At 42.0% G+C, this 21339-nt stretch overlaps 1 protein-coding gene across 1 annotated transcript in view; it reads right to left on the bottom strand.

The window, feature by feature from the left end:
- Positions 1–14261, bottom strand: part of TANC1 (tetratricopeptide repeat, ankyrin repeat and coiled-coil containing 1) — a 239929-nt gene extending 225668 nt beyond the window's left edge. Inside the window, exon 1 of the mRNA XM_082629880.1 lies at positions 14173–14261. The gene's annotated coding sequence lies outside the window, so the exon portion shown is untranslated. The remainder of the gene's footprint in view (positions 1–14172) is intronic.
- Positions 14262–21339: the final 7078 nt, after the last annotated feature.

The raw sequence follows: 21339 nt of genomic DNA, 5'->3' as shown, positions 1-21339 counted from the left end.
ACGACAACAGCACTCTGAAAAGGCTTTGCGAATGTTATAGGAGCTAATGCACCCTAAATCCACGTTAAAAGGTATTCAACTGACGTTCATATTCTTCCTCCCACTAACTCAGGCCTCGAACATCATCTTTCACCTGACCTACTTCAAAAGCCTCATAACGGAGAGCCCTGCCACCCATCTGTCCCCACGCCAGGCTCTCCTCCACACTGCCGCCACCCAAGCTTTTCTCCAACACGCGGCTCTGATTTCATCATCTCCCTGCTTTAAAACCTTTGACAGCTATCACTGGCTTCATAGGATCAAGTCCGTACTTCTTTGCCTGGCAAGCAAGGCCTTTTGCAATCTGGCTCTCCCCTCCCTGCCACTGTACCCAAATGCCAGGCACCATCTGTTCTAGTAACAACACCCCAAACATGACTTGTATTTTCATGCCTCCCAGCCTCTGCTCAGCAGGCTCCCTTCATAGAAAGCCCCTCACTCTCTTCCCCACCTGGCAAAGGGCTAGGCATCCTCCACCTCCGCCCTGAAGCCTTCCCCAGCCCCAACGCCTCCTCCCCTTCCTCGTCTTGGCTCCCGGCTGCGCACGTGTCTCTCTAACATTTGTACTCTGCATGCACTTGTCTCCTCAGACTGACACAGAGCTGGGCTTCAAACTCAGAAGGGCACAATGACAGCCCTCAAGAAATATTTGTTGGAAAAATTAATGCAAGACTTCCGCCACCCTTTGACAAGTGAAAACAGTTTCTAATCTGTCAAACAGTTAACACCTTCATGGTAACTTTTTACTTCTAAAACTCCTAAGGATATTATATTCTCTGAGCTAGCTAAGACTGCTCTTAATGAAGAAAGCAAAAAAAAAAAAGCCCTGTCAAGGTCAAATGCCTATAAATCCCATCAGCTTAGAACTCAATCACTATCCCTCTAAAAATGGTATCTCATCACTGTTTCCATGATGGGAGGGGCAATCACGCTCTTTGATTCCTCCTGGCTTGACTTTTGTATGTGGAGCTGGACAATTTAAGGAGTCCTTCTTGCTTAAACAAAACATTTCAGAAAGGAAGGGATAAACTGTTACTTCATGGCAGGAAAAAAAAGTGTAAAAAAAAAAAAAAAAAGTGTAAAAAAGCTCCAGTGCACCTGAACTTGAGTGGCCTTAAGGAATCAAGGTCGCTCTCAGAGAACAGGTACTACCAGGGCAGGGAGCAGCGTGCGCCCTTGTCTTCGTGAGACCTCTTCTTCCACCAGCATTAACAAAGCCAAATGCCCCAAGACTTAGAAACACCTGATAGAAGAAAACATATCTTGCTTCACCCATTAATGCCTATTTAAGCAACCTCCAAGCTGTTCCTTGACTTCTGCTGTTCAAAACGTAGGCTGTTCAAACGTAGCCCATTTCCTTGTCTGCAAAATGAGGATAACGACAACAGCACTCTGAAAAGTTTCTGCGAATGTTATAGGAGCTAATGCACCCTAAATCCACGTTAAAAGGTATTCAACTGACGTTCATATTCTTCCTCCCACTAACTCAGGCCTCGAACATCATCAGAATTAATCATATTAATTCTCCCTTTCCATGAATCTTTAATAGGGCACAAGCCAGTAAAGAGAGTCCTCCCCGCCTCGTGAGGATTCGGGGCCCTTCAGGGAAGCACCGATGCCTCTCCTCTGCAGGGAAGACTGCGCTCCACGTTGGCGGTGGCCCTGTTCATAAATAAACCACACGTAGGACTTGAGTGTGGCACTACAGACTTACTCCATCTAAGTAAAATAAAGTTTCTCATTCTAAACCGCACTCCAGCAAAACTCTACGTAAGTGCAGAGCATCTCATGTTCTCACAGGCTTAGTAAATAAATGGACTATTTAAATACTGACTTTCATTAAAACCAGAAGGTTTGTTAGCAGTATCCTCATGGCAATAATAAAATACCCATTTTATTCTCTGGTCCCTTCTCCTCTATATATTACCATCTAAAAATGTCCCACTTGTTTGTTCAAAACATTTCATATAAACATCTCATTGTTTTAATATAAGCAACTGAGAAATTATGCATAAAGGTTATCTTGAAATCAAGCTCTTATCTGGACTTCTGTAACAAGTACCTTAAAGTTAGCAATTTTTAAAACCCTCAGAACAAACAGAAACTTCCATTCAATTACTGATCCAGAAAGCTGAATTTAAAAATAGGGTTAAGGAGCTTCCCTGGTGGCGCAGTGGTTAAGAATCCGCCTGCCAGTGCAGGGGACGTGGATTCAAGTTCTGGTCTGGGAAGATCCCACATGCCACGGAGCAACTAAGCCCGTGCTCGGCAACGAGAGAAGCCACCTCAATGAGAAGCCCACGCGCCGCAACGGAGAGTAGCCCCCGCTCGCCGCAACTAGAGAAAGCCCGTGCACAGCGACGAAGACCCAATGCAGCCATAAATAAATAAATGAATAAAATTTTTAAAAATAAAAATAGGGTTAAGAGGAGAAGGGAGAAAAGGACCTGTTTTGGGCACCTATGAGTCAAGCACACTGCTATGTATGTCAGATGTTACAGAAAACCCGAACGAACTTTTTAGCCAGCTGAAATATTTTGTACAGGTTCTCACCTTTAGTCTTGGCATGAACCCTATGAAACAGGAATTACTATCCCATTTTACAAACAAAGCGACAGAGGTCCAGTAAACTATCCATGGTTCATCTGGCTTCAAAGATCATGTTTTTTTTCACTATCTCCTATATATTTGTATTTTTTAAAAAGGAGGAGAAAAAAGCAGTGTATATGTGTATATTTTTGGTGTACTACTAAAGGTACAAAGCACTACTCTGTCCAAGGCACCTTATTATTCACAACAGGCAAGGTGTAATGTATAAAATAGTATCCCTGCCCACTAAGCAGTAAACATAAGAATATGCTGGGAACTGCCAATGATAGCTTCCGTCCATCAAAGCTACTCTATATATACCATGCTATTCTTCAATAAGACATACAAAATGCCTTTAAGTTTGATTTTTCCCAGACATACAACAAGCACTTGGAAAGATATCAAGGGAAAAAACTTAAATATCAAATTAAGTTAGCAAAGTCAGTTATGATACGAACTTTTATTTACATGTCTGGGTTTCCAAGACAATGTACATATAAAATTATCACCCTGAGGGTGTATTTAGATTTATGGCTGTACTTCAAATCAGCATAAGCATTTATCAGAAAAATATTCCGTTAAAATTTGTCGAATAGAGGTAGAATTAATGCATATTCCTAAATTAATGTATTTAGAAATAAATCTTTATAGAACAGCGTTTTACCATTATAACTCAGGTAACTTGTCATTCTGAATAAAATTCTACCACCAGAAATGTTTAACACTCAAGCCATTTTACCCAAGAGTCACATGATTTATAGTCTTAAGATATACTGAAAACTTATACCCATTTAACCAGGCCAACTATTCAGAATACCATGGTGTTTCCAACCACAACTGGAATAAATTGAACTTGCACCCCTCTCCCACGATATATTAATAAATTTCCAAACAAACTCTAAGCCATTACTTCTTTTTTTTTTTAATAAATTTATTTTATTTTATTTATTTTGGGCTGCTTTGGGCCTTTGTTGCTGCGCATGGGCTTTTTCTAGTTATGGCGAGCGGGGGCTACTCTTCATTGCAGTGCACCGGCCTCTCATTGTTGTGGCTTCTCTTGTTGCGGAGCAGGGGCTCTAGGCGCACGGGCTTCAGTAGTTGTGCTCGTGGGCTCAGTAGTTGTGGCTCGTGGGCTCTAGAGTGCAGGCTCAGTAGTTGTGGTGCACAGGCTTAGTTGCTCCGTGGCATGTGGGATCTTCCCAGACCAGGGCGTGAACCCATGTTCCCTGCATTGGCAGGCGGATTCTTATCCACCGCGTCACCAGGGAAGCCCCCATTACTTCTTTATATTTTAAAGAAAGCAACTTATGAATTGCTAAATTAAATTGCCTGCTCCCAAATCATAAGGAGAAAAAAGCACAGTCCAGGACCCATTCTTGAGAAAAATATTTAACCTGAATCTAAACGTGCCTTTAGATTAAAGGAAAGCCTCTAGTTTACAGAAAATACAGAGGACAAACGAACAAGGTAAACACCAACACAAGGAAACAAATTCAGATATGGTACATCCTACAAGTTCTCTTCTAAAAGTCAGCAGAGGGAGGGAGGAGGTGGTAAGATAGCATTTTTCTATATTTAAAAAAACTACAGGGACAAAAGCAACAACCCACAGTGCAATATGTAACCCTTGACTGAATCCTGGTTCCAAAAACCAGAAATGGTGACAAATGACATTTGGAGGACAATTAGATCACAGTAAGAAATTACTCTTAATTTTATTAAAAGTGATAATGAGGTGGTGATTTTTGTCCTTAAGTCCTTAGTTAGAAATGCATACTAAAATTTGTCAGGTGAAATTATATGATGCCTGGGATTTGCTTTAAAATATTTCAGCAAAATAACCCAACATTGTCTTCGCTAAGAGATGCTCTGCAAAAAAAGCTTCTACAATTCAATGCACTTGGGAAATACTAACTTCTCTGTTTCCCTTCAAGGAGATTGAGAATGAACGTTAGAAATAAGGATGCTCAAAAGTCCTGCAGTTAAAAACAAAAACACCTGTTTTACTTTTGTTAACCCAGATCTTCCTGCTTATTTGAACACAAAACCTTGCTTCCCTGCATAATGTCTATTAATTTCCTGAGAGTCCATTTCCGTGGAACCCACTTTGGGAACTGCTGCCTTATCTAGATAAACCACCCTGAAGTGAGGTTCTCTTAAGTCACGTGCAAGCTTCAAGAATCCTGAATAATCAAATATTCACAACTGCATCTATTTGCAACTTAGGAGCCGCTCACCTTTTCTGTCTTTTGAGTTGATAAATTATTATATTTACTCTCTAAGTTAACATGCTTTAATTTATGTCATACTCTTTCTGTAATATGAAATTGCCACTGGAAAATTTCCCTCAAATGGACTTAAATTTCACTTTTTCACATCCACTTTATTGGAAATCTACAATGGAATAGATTTCAAATTCTTAAGTTTCAAACCACACCTAGTTTTCACTTTCAAAAGTATCTTGAGATATTTCAAAGGGTCCCTCCCCAAACCCTCTCCAGAGACTCCTCAAAATAAGTAACTGGCTTCACAGAAAAAAAACACAAAACAGAACAAAACATAACCTCAAATCAAAACTCCTTCACAGTCCTTCAGGTGGTACTTAAGGGTTCCTAATAACTTACCTCAAAGACCCTCAGATTTCCATCTTTATGCACCAGAAGTGGTCCCATTCTTATAAACAGATCCTATGGGTACTTGAACAACTAAATCCCAAGACAAATTCACCTTACCACAAATTCTACTTACTCCACGGCTAAAAGTTTTATAGCAAGCTTTGAGTTATCTGTAGTTCATTTGAGAAAAACTGTGTCCTATTCCCCAATACTTTTAAAAAATCCTTTGGACATTCACTTAAAAGAACACAAAAATGGTTAACAAAGAAATCTAAGCTAGAAGTCACTACTACAAGGAAAGAATCAAATTTGATGTCTCCCTGGCATCTAGGAAGTAATTTACAACATTCAAAACCCTTTCATATACATTCCATCATCTGACCCTCAAAACCCTGGAGAGACGCCTGTTTTCCATCATAACATACATCTAACATGGCTCAATTTGAAAGCTGACAACCTGTCAACCCTCAATTATCCTTACCATGGAGAGAATGTTGGCATAAATAATTTGATTCAGCTGAGCAGTGTAGTGTCCCTCACCCCCTGTCTCTCAGTGGGGATGCTCAGGCCAGACCCTACCACAGGGACTATCACACATGATTTTGCTTGGGGGTACTTGCAGACAGCTAACTGTCCACAGGCATTTAGATCTTCATACATATCATCCTCCAGGCCTTTCCTATTATTCCACAAGGAGAGCAGACTCTCCTTAGAACTTACTACACCTGCCTAGGATGGTCCAGTAATATCTTTGTAGCATCATCCCATGGAGCTTTCCATTTTCACCCATGCCAGTGTTCCCACATAAAAGGACAATGTGTAACTGCAGGCAACACATATGAGGGCAGACAAAACTGCTCTGGAATAAAGTGACCCTGGTTTGGATCCTGGATCTTCCTGTCTTGGCCATGTGTGCTCCTTGCTCTCAGATCCCTCACATGTACATGGCGCTCTCTACCTCCTAAGGTTGTCAAGGGCTGGAGGAGAGAGACCCTCCCCATGGTAAACAGCATAGAGCAGTGTTTAACAACTGCGGGTTGTCTGCCTGCCTTTCTCCCAGAAGGGGAAACAAGCAATTTTTTATAATGACTAAGGCAAGCCAGGACCCAACCATCAAGAGGCCTACAACCCATAGGCAAAGCAAGCAGGCAAATGACTTTTTAATAAAAGACAAAAAGAGAAAAACATTACAATCAATGTACAAGCAATGTGCTGGGGGGATTAAATAGAAGGAACCATTTAGAGGCAGAAGGGAGAAATCAGAAAAATGTGAATGAGAAAGCAGTATTTACTTAAGCTAGGCCTTGAAGGACAATGAAAATTTCAGTGGTGGGGGGAGGGGAGGACAGCCTCCTCAGAGGCAAAATTGAAACGAAGTAGGACAGTTACAGTCTCAGTGGCAGAGACACATGGAGGACAAGTGGGTGTAGTAAAGAAAGTTACAAATCAGACCATAGAGAATCTTGAAACCTATGAATAAAAGGGCAACAGCCAGGGCTCTTATCTGTCCTTGCATTAGCTACGGTGTTTTCAGCTGCAAGTAACAAAAACTATGTGACAATAAGGGACAATAAGTGACTTAAACTGGGGTCTCAAAACCTTTTGATCATGCAGCCCTAACAGTAAAAAAAAGTAAACATGTACCCTAATAATTTATACATAATTAAAACACTAGTTATGAATTACATGTGTATACTAATGTAGTATATACATTATAAAACATCCATCAAAAACTCTTTAAAGGATGAGAATTATCCAAACAGTATTCTTAGGTTTATTTGCATTTATTAATACACATCCATACACAATTTTGGTGCCAACTCATTAAATTTGATTTAAAAGGCATTTCCTAATCTCAAATAAGACATGTTCTTATTCCTGTAGATTTACATCATTACCATTCAACTTTCTTTGCAAGAATCTTTTTAAACCACTTGCCTATTTTGTTGTAGTCAGTCTACTTAAAACTAGATGATAGGGCTTCCCTGGTGGCACAGTGGTTGAGAGTCTGCCTGCCGATGCAGGGGACACGGGTTTGTGTCCCGGTCCGGGAGGATCCCACATGCCGTGGAGCGGCTGGGCCCGCGAGCCATGGCCATTGAGCCTGCGCATCCGGAGCCTGTGCTCCGCAACAGGAGAGGCCACAACAGTGAGAGTCCCGCATACCGCAAAAAAAAAAGAAAACAAAACTAGATGATATAACCCATAAATCCATTTACATGGATAGAGTTCACCAAAGACAAGAATAAGAATGAGGGCACCACTGTCAGTTCCACCAGGTTGTAAAATGCCTCCTCTTCCCTCAGGCGACCTTCTATAACCTAAGTGACAAGAAGACTTTCAGATATAACAACCAGTGTCAACTCATCTATTAAATATTAGTAAAGCTTATTTTTTTTCTAGATAAACTTTTAATATTTTCTTTCTTCCCATATTGGATGGTCTGGCACACTCCACTTTGGAGATCACTGCCTCAAACAATAATAAAAAAAAATTTTCCCACATAAGAAGTTCTGAGTCACAGTGGTTTTAGGGTTGGTTAATTCAGCAGCTAAAAAAAGTCCCTGTGGTCTTAGGCTCCTTCCGTCTTTGTACTCTGTGATTTTCAGAGTGTCAACCTGTTTTATTGTGCTGACAATCTTAGGTTCTCAATATGGTGGGACCCAATAGTTGGTCAAACACTTAATCATTAACCAGTCACTAGCAACAGGTATGGTAATTACTAAGGTTGACTTGGCTTAATCAAGATGCACTCCCTGGGTCCAGAGGTACACCCAACTTACCCTGCAACATATGGGCAATGGAAAACTAATCAAAAGCAGGATTAGGTTATCAAGCAATGTGGTAAATTCTTACAGCAGTGGGCCCCTGCTATGAATCATGTAACCACCAGAGCATGAGTGAGCCTAGACCCAGGCAGAAAAGCCACCCTGCTGAACCCAGCTCCAATTTCTGAATCCCAAGCAAATAAAGGTTGTTGGTTTAAGCCACAAGAAGGCAGGGAGGACCAGGATGGGGAATGCTGTGGTATGGGCAAGAAACTATCCCTGCCACAGCACTCTACATATGTAGGACAGTAGGTGAAGAAAGAACAATGCTGTTTCATTTCCACAGAATTTTTAAAATTCAATCATCTAGCTCAGAGTCAGCAAGCACTCAATAAACATTAAGAATTGATGTTACTAATCCCAAGTAATTTAGTATAAAGCATGGCAGACCGAGGGGAGTATAATGGGTTACATGGGAATAATGACCAACTTCCGAGTTTTTTGCAGTAATTCAATACCCTGTTACACAAGCGCCTGTGCACGCAGCAATTCAAATCCCCACAGAGTGTGGAAAAGTCTACTACTCTCAAGACTATAGGGTATATATCACAAGAGCATTAAAAATGTTCACATTCTTTAGCATAGTGGTATGTTGTTATGACCATCAACACCACTTTTGGAAACATATCCTGCATTAGACAGCGAGCTCTTTTTGTTTACCCAGCTCCCTCTCTCTTCCACTAATAATAACCCCCTTCTTTGTAGGATACTTTGTCTCCCCACAGTCCCATCTTGTGGGTCTAATGGGGACTGCCAACCGTAACTCTCCTTTGGCTGGCATCAGGCCAATCTGGGTTCTCTCCAGGGTTTTCTCCAGTTGGAACTAAGAACAAAGAGTCAGTTTCTTGATGATGAGAGGTTTTGAAGGTACCAGCAGCTAGGTACCCCTGTGTACTGGGCCCTATGATTTTTTAATTTATTTTTTATTGGGCCCTGTGATTTAATGATGAGTAAATCACATCTGAGCCAATGGGCTCTGATAGCCTGAGAGATATTTCTTTCCAAAACACCTAGATGTCAAAATGGGTTGGTTAAAATAAATTATAGTAATGTATGTAATGGATTTACTAGACAGCCATTAAAACCGTGCCAAAGAAGAATATACTGATATGACAGGAGAAAAAACACATCACATAAGTATATACTGTACTCTAAACTGTGCAGATACATTACATGCACCCTTGTGTGTCAAATCTTGTACATATTTCTTCAAAAGCACATGTAATAGAAGATCCCATTTTTGCATGAGCATATATTCATGAAAAGGTCACAGCCAAGTGTTTCTTAGAGACTTCCCCAACTCCGACCCCAACTCACAGAGGTAATAAGCCTTGTTCTGGGCGTGGCAGAGAGGGTGGTGAGTGGTGAGTCACCGTGGTTCTGGGCTGTACGGCTGAACATCCTGGGTTCACATCTATATAGTTGTGACTGGAAGATTTTTACTAATAAATTCCCTCATGGTAGTGGCAAAATCTGTGCTAAAATTCAGGGACTATGCCATCCCTCTGCAATACTTTTCTTGTCCTTGACATTCCTACCTATATGACTCTTCTTTCCAGAATATTCTCCTTGATCACACACACCTGCAGGAGCCCCTAAAGACAACATCTACCCTAGAAGGGCATCCCTCATCAGTAACACAGTCAACCCAAACCAGAACCCCTTCGACACTGCACAAGATAACGTCTCCCGATAGCCTTCTTTATCAAAAGTCCTCCCCTAACCTTCAAAATCCATTCTCCTCATAATAAAAAACCAGAAGCCATTCCTCTGCTTTGCTGCTCTTGTCCCCTTCTGTTACACTGATAACCAAGTCTCCCAACTTCATTAGCAAATACTGCTTCATAACACTGTCTCTCCACGCACACCTGAAAATGGCAGCCTTTTTATTTTATTGTCAGCCAATCAGAACTCATTGATGCATCCTCTTCCTGAGGTTTAAACCCCATTGCTTAATATTTTAAAAAGATGGTCTTCTGAGAATAAGTTTAAAGAGCTGAAGATGAACAGGTTGCTCAGACATAAAAGAGCCTATAGCTTAGCACATAATTTTATTTTAGAACCTTTTAAAGAAAATCCATACCAGCTTCCAGATGAGTGTCAAGTTGCACTCAGCGCTCTTAAATAGGCAAGCAGGACGCAGTACAAACATTTAGAGTCACAGTGAAAATGGGTCACCTGCAGCCTACTACTTCTTTACCGTTAAGCCAATAGCATAAGGGAAGAATTTATTTAGCACAGAAAGTGCTGCAAAATCAGACTTACCCAGACATCAGTAGAAAGAGCCCAAGAAGGATGTCACGAAAAATGGGACATTTATCCAGGCTTTGTAATTCAGCTGAGAGATACCAAGAAAAAAGGCAAATGATATGTTCACTACTTATTTTAAAAAAGATGTACAGATTTGAGAAGTGATTTCCTTAAGAATGCTGTCTGGGTTACTAGTCTGGATTATAAATCACACGAGACCCTGAAGCCTACTTAATAAAAAAGAAGTTGAAAATAAACAAATGATTACTTTGAGGTATGTGAATTTCTGAAACTCTCTTGGGAAGAAAGTTTTATTACTGAACTGTTTTTAATCTCTGACATCAAAGCATAGATGTTAATTTAACCCTGGGGTTCTGAAACCCGAATAACCCATAAATGAAATGCCACATATTAACATTAGTCTGTTTGTCAAGTTTTAGCCAACTTACTTGCGACTCCATGAATAAAGAGAGATATGGGAGTGGGAATAGGCAGAATCAGAAGACCTAGGTTCAAGTTCACCTCCACCGTTTATAGATGATATCAAGCGAACTGATCTAACTTGTCCCGCCTCAGTTTACTTAACTGAGGGTTTAAGGATAAAATATGTAAGTAAAGCCCTTTACAAACCCCAAAGTACTATTCTAATATTACAGTACTGGCTCCAGAATGCCTACATTTCTCAAACTATTGGATAGTCACAGAACTTTACGGCTGAAAGGTAATCCCATTACAGGGATGATAACAATGAGAAAACTAAGGCCCAGAAAGTCTTAAGACCCTAGTAAACAGACAACATTTGTAAACTGGTGGGAGGTTGGGAAGAGGTTCTACTTTTTCCACCACTGAAATATGCATTTTAAAGGATGGTTCAAAACAAAGCTATCCTAGGAACTAAAACAAATTTCTCCCCAGCAATACATATATTTCTTCTGCTTTATTTTGCTTTTGTAAACTTTACTCCTGTACCTTACAAGTTAAACAAACTTTTCATGAGAAAGATAAAAAATAAAGCCATGGGTTTCCCTGGTGGCGCGGTGGTTGAGAGTCCGCCTGCCGATGCAGGGAACACGGGTTCGTGCCCCGGTCCGGGAAGATTCCACATGCCGTGGAGCGGCTGGGCCCATGAGCCATAGCCACTGGGCCTGCGCGTCCGGAGCCTGTGCTCCGCAATGGGAGAGGCCACAACAGTGAGAGGCCCGCGTACCACAAAAAAATAAATAAATAAAGCCATCTCTCTGACTATGAGACTCACAGCCTACTTGTAACCCAACCCAGAAAAAAAACTTTACAATTGGGTTAGAAATGTCTAATGGAAACATCGACATAACAGGAACCTCCAGCTATGCTGGCAGGCATCATTATAATATGGATTACAGTTCTAGCAGCCCAGGGAAACCGATTTTAATGTTCCCGGGAGACAAAGGATTAATCAGCAACTCAGAGGGGGATGTTGCCTAAAAATGAACAATTTAATCGAGAAAATTCCATTGTCTTTAGATTTGTGCCCTCAATCACCCACTATCAAAAACCCACTATGGCACCAAATAAATTGTGTGTGGTTAAAGAGACGAAATGTTCTTTTCTACAGGCTGTTATGGGAAGCAGAAAAAGGCTGACTATGAATCAGTTAGTTATGTTTTAGTTCCACGATGGACATAAATTATGATAATTTAGACATTCTGGTGGTTAAACCAAAAAAGCAAGAAAACCATGGCTCCCAAATCCCAGTAAAAGTTAAGTTTGTGGTATCACAGCTGAAAGACAGGGTCATGAAAAGTGACCTTAAATTTATTTCTGGACTTTCCTGCCTCCATTAAAATTGATGACACTATTTCCCATCTCTTATTGTCAAATCACAACAATCCGGAAGCCTGGACCAAATTCACTTGGCAGGTAACAGGAGCAACCCTAAGAGGAAGTCCTGAAGGATGTCAGATACCATATTTCCTTCATTCCCACATACTTTTCATCTTAATACCGCCAGGATATATTTACGATGAGTTCTGACTGACACCCACCAAGCATTCTGGCTGACACAAATTTTGCAAAAACTGGCATACTCCAGGGAAGGTCCCTTGTGAGATCTTCAGTAGCTTAGATGAGTAAAACAGTCAGACTACCACTATAATGAACATCTCTCGGTGGCTCATAAATTCTTTCATTCCCAGCAATCAAAAAGCAGCTGTTAAAATCCTGGAATCTTCCTAGTAGCAGATCCTAAATACCTCCAAGCTGGCCAGAGAAGCTTCCCAACTGCTTTCTTCTCCTTCCCCTCCCCCATCCCAGGAGTGCCAGGCTGGCTGGAATAACGATGACCCAGGAAGGAAAGAAAAAAAAAAAAAAAGGGAGAGAGAGAGTAGCGGATCTGGTGAAAGCAGAGATGCAGACTCCCTTCATTTCCACTACGCAGAAATACCAACTCTCTGTACCAACTCACCAGGTTTCTCCTTTCCTCTCCTATCCCCACCCGCCTCCAAACACATTAACTTCTGCAGTCTGATGGTGTGGCATTTGGAGTTAACGACCTCAGCAGTCCTAAGGCCATTCCTCAAAGATTTTTAACCAGTCACTTCCTTTCCATGCCAGAGTTCGAGGCCCATCCCACGGGAAAATTCAGCTTCCTTTTACCTTGTAACCCGCCCAGACGGCGATGCTCCCAGGGTCAAGTTCAAGATGAAGGTGCCCTCCTAACCTCCCGGAGTTGACTCAAGCAGGGAACAGCGCTACCGAGACGAGTCCCATCCCTCAATACACGAGGATCTGGGGCTGCCAACAGTGGGCTGGAGGGGGTTGGGAGGGGTAGACTGTCGCCGAGCCCGGCGTCCTCCGAAGCCCTGGCCGCGGCGCCGTATTTCTACCTGGCCACCGCCACATTTCCTCCCGGAGCCTTACACAATAAGTGAAGTAAGTTTTGAGAACGCCAGTCCAGAGACATTTCTGTCTGCAAACTCGGCACACAATGCCTTGGGGCTTCCTTCCTCGCCAGCCGTTCCGGAAAGCTGCCGCGCCAAAGCGGGGAGACCGTCACACCCACAGCGCTGCGCGCCCGCACCCCAAAGTCCGGCAGGAAGAACGTGCGCCCTGACATAAGTCCCCCCAAAGAAGTGAGCACTCTTCAGTCTCCAAGAACGGGGCGGGGGGCATACACAATCTTGAAACAATTCTCACTCTCCCTCAAGGTCTAATCGTAGCTCACCCCCCCACCCCCCAAAAAAGAACGTAGATATACTCATTGCAGCGTTCTTGGAAGCGAAGCAATACCTTCAGCCCAGAGTGGGGCAATATGACTCCCTCCGAGGCTTAAGTTAACCCGTCAACTTCGCGCCCCACGCTCACCTACCCTCCGGGGGCGCCCTGGACCCCGCGGTGCCAGGTGCGCTTCTTCCTCGCCTCCCCCCACCCCCAGGTACCAGGCGCAGCCCAGGCCCTTGCCAAGCCCGAAGGCAACAGAGGAAGCGGGAAGGGGGGCGCGGAGACGCGCCGGGCGGAGGTGGTCCAGAAACTCGAGCGTGCCGTCGCGCGTTCCCGGCGCCCCCGAACCCCAGCTCCGCCCGGGGCCGGCTCGGTCCGGCGCGGAGCTGAGGCGAAGGGAAGGCACCGATTCTCCAGAGCCGCCAGGACCGAGGCCCGAGGCGCCCAACAAGTTCGTGCCTATCCCCGGAAAGCTCCCGGGTGTGCCCAGCGAAGCGGGGGCAGGGAGGCTCCAGAAACTTTCCCACATGCCTTTCCACTCTCCCATCACCCTCTCCTCCTCCCGAGACCCCTGCTCCCCTCTGCACCGCAGCAGCTGTCGCTGCCCGGGACGCGCGGAGGCCGGCGGCGGCGCCAGGGCGGCGGGAGTTACCTACCGGGAAAGTTTCCAGCTCCTCGGTGCGGTTCCCCACCGCTAGGGCCGGGCCTCGGGGCGCGGCCAGCTCTGCGCTCCGCGGCTGCCTCTCCGCCAGCTCCCAAGGCGGCCGCTGCTCCCGCAGCTGCCACAGCTCAGGCTGCGCTCCGGCCCGTCCCCCCGCCTCGCACGGCCCACACCGGGGCCTCATTGGCAGCGCGAATCCCCGCCCTTGCGCGTGTTCCCGAAGGCACCTTCCTCTCGCGCGCCCGCCCGGGCCGCGCCTCCCGCGCCCCTCCCCGCCCAGGCTTGCGGCGGCTCCCGGGACCAACTGGGAACTTTCTGCGGGGTTCCCAGCTTCCCCCCTGGGGGCTAGTCCCCCGAGGCTGCGCTTGGGTCCCTGCAGGATTGGACCCAAGATGGGCGATAGTCCATCTTTTTTTCAACCTCTAAAAAAATCAGTGAAGTGGCCTGGCCTCCCCTCCTTGCTGCATTTTGAAAACAGCCGAGGAGGACATATGGGAGCAATTAACCAAGATGAAGTTTTGGTGGATGCTTTACGGTGACTTGTGTGGCTTTCTTGAATTTTCTCTGCCTCACTTAACTACACACACACTCACTCACTTTCTGGGGCAAGAATGAGCTAAAGCAGATGTAAGGTGTAAAGGGCACCTCGCCTGCTGTGTCTTTTTCTTTCCCGAACGCGAATTAGGGAGGTTTGGGGACCGGTGATTGCCTTGAGCGTCCCCGGGGCCGGGTCCCAGCAGCCTCCTCCAGCCGCTCGGGGCTGGCCCTGTGTTGTCTGTGCTACATCCTTGGAGGGCAAACGTCATGCTTGTATCGGCGGGAGGAGGGAGGTATGGAGGTAGGAGAAACACAAAGATGCTATTATTGTTTCGGTCGGTAGCAGTAAATTAAATTCCCGAGTTCCCAAAATGTTTTGGTATCCCCCAGCAGAGCAAAAGCCGGGGTAGGGCCTATGGATTCGGGAATCCTGGGTTCCCAGGCAGGTAATTCAGGCTGGGGGGGCGCAGCCTACTCCACACCCGAAGCCTTTTAGACCAGCCTTGTTCACGGAGGGATCAACTAGGACTCTTGCTGTCTTGTGTGGCCTGCGGGAATCATGCACGGGTCACCCCAATGGTGTGTCTAGAGCAGGGAATACAGAAGTTGCTATAAATGGATTTATTGGCAACCCCTAACCTTGCTGTGACAAATCCGCCTTTAAAGACAACTGTGTTTTAAACAAGTCCCCACATAAAAACTTCAACCTCACGCAGAGCTTCCCAATATAAAGATACCCGATGAGAGGAGCGTCCATATTTAAAGTTCCCGTGAAAAGGGACAGGAAGTAAAATGCCACACAATCTCTTTACATATATAAAAGATGACTGAAATTTGCTGGATTTTTCACCCACAGTTTCAAAGGCCTGATTATTACTGTGCTGATATTTGAACAGTAAACATATCAGCAGGCTTGAAGTCTTCCTGAAACAAAGCAGGATATGAATATTTAAAATAAAATATAAACTGACTAAATCAGAAGAGCGGTTGACTTATTTCTTCACTCTGAAATATCCCATTGCTGAAAAATACGGTAATATGTTTTAATTTCTCTTGAAATGCACAGAAGTTACCAGTCTTTCAACAACAGATGAAAAAGCAGGACAGCAACCTCAGTAATAAAAGGATGACACAAATTAAAGAAAAAAAACTCCACGCTAGTCTAACTAATCTTAAATATTAAGATATAAAAGAAACAATCCTAGGGAAATAGACTGGTACAGTTCCCTGCCTCTGACTTCGACTTCGTTATAATAGGTAAAATGTATAAATGGATGAAATTTACAATTTGTATCACGTTCTTCTGCCTTTGGCTCTTCTAAGCTATATTCTCCAAGTTTTTGATGAAATTGCTCTGTTAAATTGGGCTTTGAAGACAAAGAAATTCATATTTTCCCTCTATCCTCAAAGCTCCCTAAGTAGCCAGTAGAAAATCACATAAAGTAAATATGCTAATTACTGGCATCATCTTTAAATTATTTCTAGTTGAAAATTTTTTGTCTTTATAGCTTCAGAAGTCACAGTCATTAAAGAAGTAACTTCATCACTGCCTAGTTAGGAGTGTTTAACATTCTAAACAGGCATACAGCTAGCAATCTGAAATTTGTACACAGAAGGGCCCTGTCTCCCCTTCTTCCTGTAGTGTTTATATAATCCAAACTACTTGTGTTATTAGGTAGTTATAATTAACTATGTTATTATGCACAATCTGATCTCCACCTTTAAACAGTTAACATTACATACAGTATGTCATACTAAGAACATCAAAGCTGTCTTAAGCTGTGAGTGAAAAGGGTACATTTTATAGAAAACAAGGCCAAAAACACAGTAATAAAAATTCATGGGTGAGGGAAAAAAAGGGAGATCCATTAAGAGCAAGTCTGCAAGAAAAATTTATGAACATTTTGTAAGCAACTAAATAAGTGTAGTATTAGTGGAACACAGGTTCAAAAAATGAATTTTAATGCTTTTTAAAAATCTGCTTTTTCCCTTAAAGAAATAAAAGATGTTTTTGGTTAGTTGTTAGGTGAGGGCTTGAGTTTTAGGGGGAGGGGAGGGCAAGAATCACCTCTTGCTTTTCTTACAGTATTTCTGCTTACCCTATCCAGTTTAAAAAGCTCACTCATTACATTTCTGTTAATTCCAGTCAAAAAAAATTAAAAGAAATATAGATCACATGAATGTTATATGTTGAACACGTTCACCAAGCATACATACAATATACTGGATTCTATTTTTAAATTTTCTGTCAGTTTGCCAGCAGCATAGCTTTTCTCAGCAGAGTGAAAGAAAACAGCAAATAAACTGGTTATTTTACCCTACAATTTATTACCCAGGGCAATAGGCTGAGGAAGGCGTGAGAAAAGAATGTGCCTTGTGAGTGTTAGTATGCTATTTTCCCTTGCTCAGATTCTTAAGTACTTCTATTTTAAAGCAAGACTAAGTTAGGATCATAGCCAGTGTTTATTATGGTATGTGTAGTATAGAAGACATAGTGAGAAGTGAAATGTTTAAAACAGTATAGTACAGACTGCCAACAAACACATGAAAGAATGCTCAACATCACTAGTCATTGGAGAAATGCAAATCAAAACTACAATGAGGTATCACCTCACACCTGTTAGAATGGGCATCATCAGAAAATCTACAAACGACAAATGCTGGAGAGGGTGTGGAGAAAAGGGAACCCTCCTGCACTGTTGGTGAAAATGTAAATTGATACAGCCACTATGGAGAACAGTATGGAGGTTCCTTAAGAAACTAAAAATAGAGCTACCATATGACCCAGCAATTCCACTACTGGGCACATACCCTGAGAAAACCGTAATTCAGAAAGAGTCATGTGCCACAATATTCACTGCAGCTGTATTTACAATTGCCAGGACATGGAAGCAACCTAAGTGTCCATGAATGGATAAAGAAGATGTGGCACATATATACAATGGAATATGACTCAGCCATAAAAAGAAACGAAGTTGAGTTATTTGTAGTGAGGTGGATGGACCTAGAGTCTGTCATACAGAGTGAAATAAGTCAGAAAGAGAAAAACAAATATTTTATGCTAACACATATATATGGAATCTAAAGAAAAAATAAATGGTTCTGAAGATCCTAGGAGCAGGACAGGAATAAAGATGCAGACATAGAGAATGGACTTGAGGACACGGGGAGGAGGAAGGGTAAGTTGGGACGAAGTGAGAGAGTGGCATGGACTTATATACACTACCAAATGTAAAATAGATAGCTAGTGGGAAGCAGCCGCATCGCACAGAGATATCAGCTCAGTGCTTTGTGACCACCCAGAGGGGTGGGATAGGGAGGGTGGGAGGGAGACACAAGAGGGACGAGATATGGGGAGATATATATATATATATATATGTATAGCTTATTCACTTTGTTATAAAGCAGAAACTAACACAACATTGTAAAGCAATTATACTCCAATAAAGATGTTTAAAAAAATAAAAAAATAAAACAGTATAGTAATTAAATGCAAAAACTGAGACAGGACTTTAAAAAAATTAAGGCAAGGTAGGCAATCCAGACTCAAAATAATTCAGCCCACAAACACTTTTTGCCTACTTTGGAGTGTTTTTTAATGTTTACAGAATTCATTCTGCTTTGATCCATTCATTCCTCCTTTCCCTTTTAACGTTTTGGAGAGGAAACTAATTTTTTAAAACCTGGGGAATAATGAAATAAGTTGGGTTATATTTAGAAATCAGTTGGAAAAAACAAAGAAATTACATACCCTTACACAGTTCCTGTGTGTGTGACAATCCATGGTCACACACATATACCAACGCATGGTCAGATGTGGGCTAATGGCAGACATCCATCCAGGGATATCAAAAGCCATAATTGTACACAGTTATTCAGGCAGTTAAATTAAAAGAGTTGTCTAACTGGACATACAAACCCCTCTGCAGGTCTAGCACATGGCCTGCCAATATTGTAGAAGCTCATCCAATAGTGGCTAGGCCGTGAATTATTTAAACTGATAAGGAATCCACTGAGGGAAGAAAGTAGGGAGATAGATTCAGGGGTTCACATTTCCTTATTGGAATATAGGAGTAACTAAAATCCTGGGAGAATCTGGTTTAAGATGGCATGCCTCTGACTAACATTTTAAATATAGATTTAGCCCAATATTCTGATGGTGAAATGGTCTGTTGAGGGAAATAGAAATTTCCCGTGTTCAGGAAGGGTAAGGTAATGCAATCAGGTGATAATCTTTCCAATAAATGTTGTTGAGTCTGGTTAAGATGGCTTAAAAAGAAAGGAGAAATGTGCTGTTAAGTTTGAGTATAACAAATGCATTTTACTATTCCCCACCTTGTGAGGGGTGCCTTCCTTCTTCTCAGCAAGTTATATGAAATTCCGGACATTACAGTCATAATATCTAGACTCCAGTTCTGACTTTGGCAGTTATTGTTTGTGATTCCTGGCAATTCACTCAGTTTTTTTGAGCCTCCGATCCCTCAACTATGAAATAAGGAGGGTAGCATGGAATCTCTGCCTCACAGATTTCGTGGGAGGATTAAATGAAATAAGGTAAAAAGCACTTAATAAATTAGAAAATGTTCTACAAAAGCTAATTTTTATTTAATAAACAATAAGCTGTGTTTTCCCTCCGCATTACCTGGGACCACTTTGATTGGAATAACAACCTAGAGACTTGATCAGGGCAGCCCAGAAGGCCCTCGTTTGCCAAATGTGAGAGGAAGAGTGCCTTAACGATGATTCAGAAGTAGATAATAACTCCAATCAAGCCCTCAGAGGCTCATCTGGGGGTAAATTGGCAATTCTTTTCTCAAACAGTAGTAGTCAGGGGCCATTTTCATTATTCTTCTGTGTTAGTGATAAGGAAGAAAAATTGTAGTATATATACAATACAGGTGGACCTCACTTTATGCAAATCAACATATGGAAATTCTTAACTACACAATACACTGATTAAAAGGAAATGTTTCTTCTTTAAAAATTCTTGCTGAGATTCTTTCCAAGTGCCACTGCCATCTTATTTACATTATTAATAACTAATAATCATTCTTTCAATTCTGTGAAATAGTACTGATACACTAAGGAGATTATGAGCTTGAACCCATATAAACATTTTTTGTAACACCAAGAATTAGTCAAAACTCCTTTGCAGTTGCATATTTATTTGAAGAAATATAAATCAGACACTAGCACCTACCACAAGATTAGGTTTAAAGGGCAGTGAACAGGAGGCATAAATATGGAGAGTCTAGCCTAACCGGAAAGTTCAGTTTTGTTTGAAAATCAGTTTGCTGTTTCCCCTTTGATGATCAAAAATCCTAACCCAGAAATGGATGAGAAATATTGATTCTATTGATGATGATGATAATCAATTTCCTAGAACAGAGAGAGGTTTCTCTACTAAAGGGCAATGTAGGATAGACAGAGACAACTTCCAAGCCAAAATGTTCATACAGCAAGATTCCTCCATTTAGAAAACTATCTTTTAAATTAGTCTTGGGATTTAATACAATAATTAGAAGTTCTATCTAAAACAGTCTATTAAAAATCTTTAAAGTTGGGGCAGAAATGTTTAAATCTATACTTTTGCACTCTAGATCTTTTGTGTGTGTCATGTCTAAATGTTTCAATAGCTTTAACGGGAATCATGTCTGCCTAAGAGAAAATAGGGCATGATGTAATTATCACTGGGCTTCATTAGAGAAGTCACCCCTTACCTAGAGCATTTGTTCTAAAAACCAGCTACTTAGTAAAGATTGATTTGACTACCTAGTGAGCTGTAGCTAAAGCCCTGTTACCTTTCGGTGAATTCAAAGCTCTTCTAGCTTTCACAGCTAATCTATTGCCTCTCACTCTTCAAGGTTTTCTGTACCTTTGAAAAGACCACCTGAAGGGAAAGAGATTACTGATACAATTACAATAGAAACAGGTTAAAACAAGACATCAGGAACCCAAAAGAAGATAGCAACCACTGGGGTTTAAAATTAGATGATGTCCTCTTAGGCTCTTCATCTTCTTTCTAATTCTCCACACCCTCACTCTATCCCCAAGAGCCAACCAGAATGTTAGAGGCCTAAATTTTGTTAACAAAGAGTTGGTACTTGCATTAAAAAAAAAACCAAAAAACTGTCCTAATATTTATCTGGGAAGCTATATTTAACTTATTCAAAATCAGGTGGCATTTGGAGAAACTGGATCACTCATACATCGCTGGTGGAAATATAAAATAATACAGCCACTTTGGGAAACGATTGAGCAGTTACTTTAAAAAAAAAAAAAAAAACAAGAAAAAAAACCTAAATATGCAACTACTATGTGACCCAGCAATTACACTCCTGGACATTTATCCCAGTGAAATGAAGACTTGTGTTCACACGAAAACCTATACACAAATGTTCACAGCAACTTTATTTGTAATAGCCAAAAAGTAGAAACAACCCAGACATCCGGCAACAGACAGATGGCCAAACAAACTGGTTCACCCATGCCATGGACTACTTACTCAGCAATAAAATGGAATGAAGTATTGGTGCACACAACTTGGATGAATCTCTAGGGGATTATGCTGAGTGAAAAAAAGCCAGTTCTAAAAGGTTACATACTCTATGATCCATTTATATAA

This window comes from Mesoplodon mirus (assembly GCF_964341445.2).
Source record: "Mesoplodon mirus genome assembly, chromosome: 8".
Classification (NCBI taxonomy): domain Eukaryota; kingdom Metazoa; phylum Chordata; class Mammalia; order Artiodactyla; family Ziphiidae; genus Mesoplodon; species Mesoplodon mirus.
This window is presented reverse-complemented; position numbering and strand designations above follow the sequence as displayed.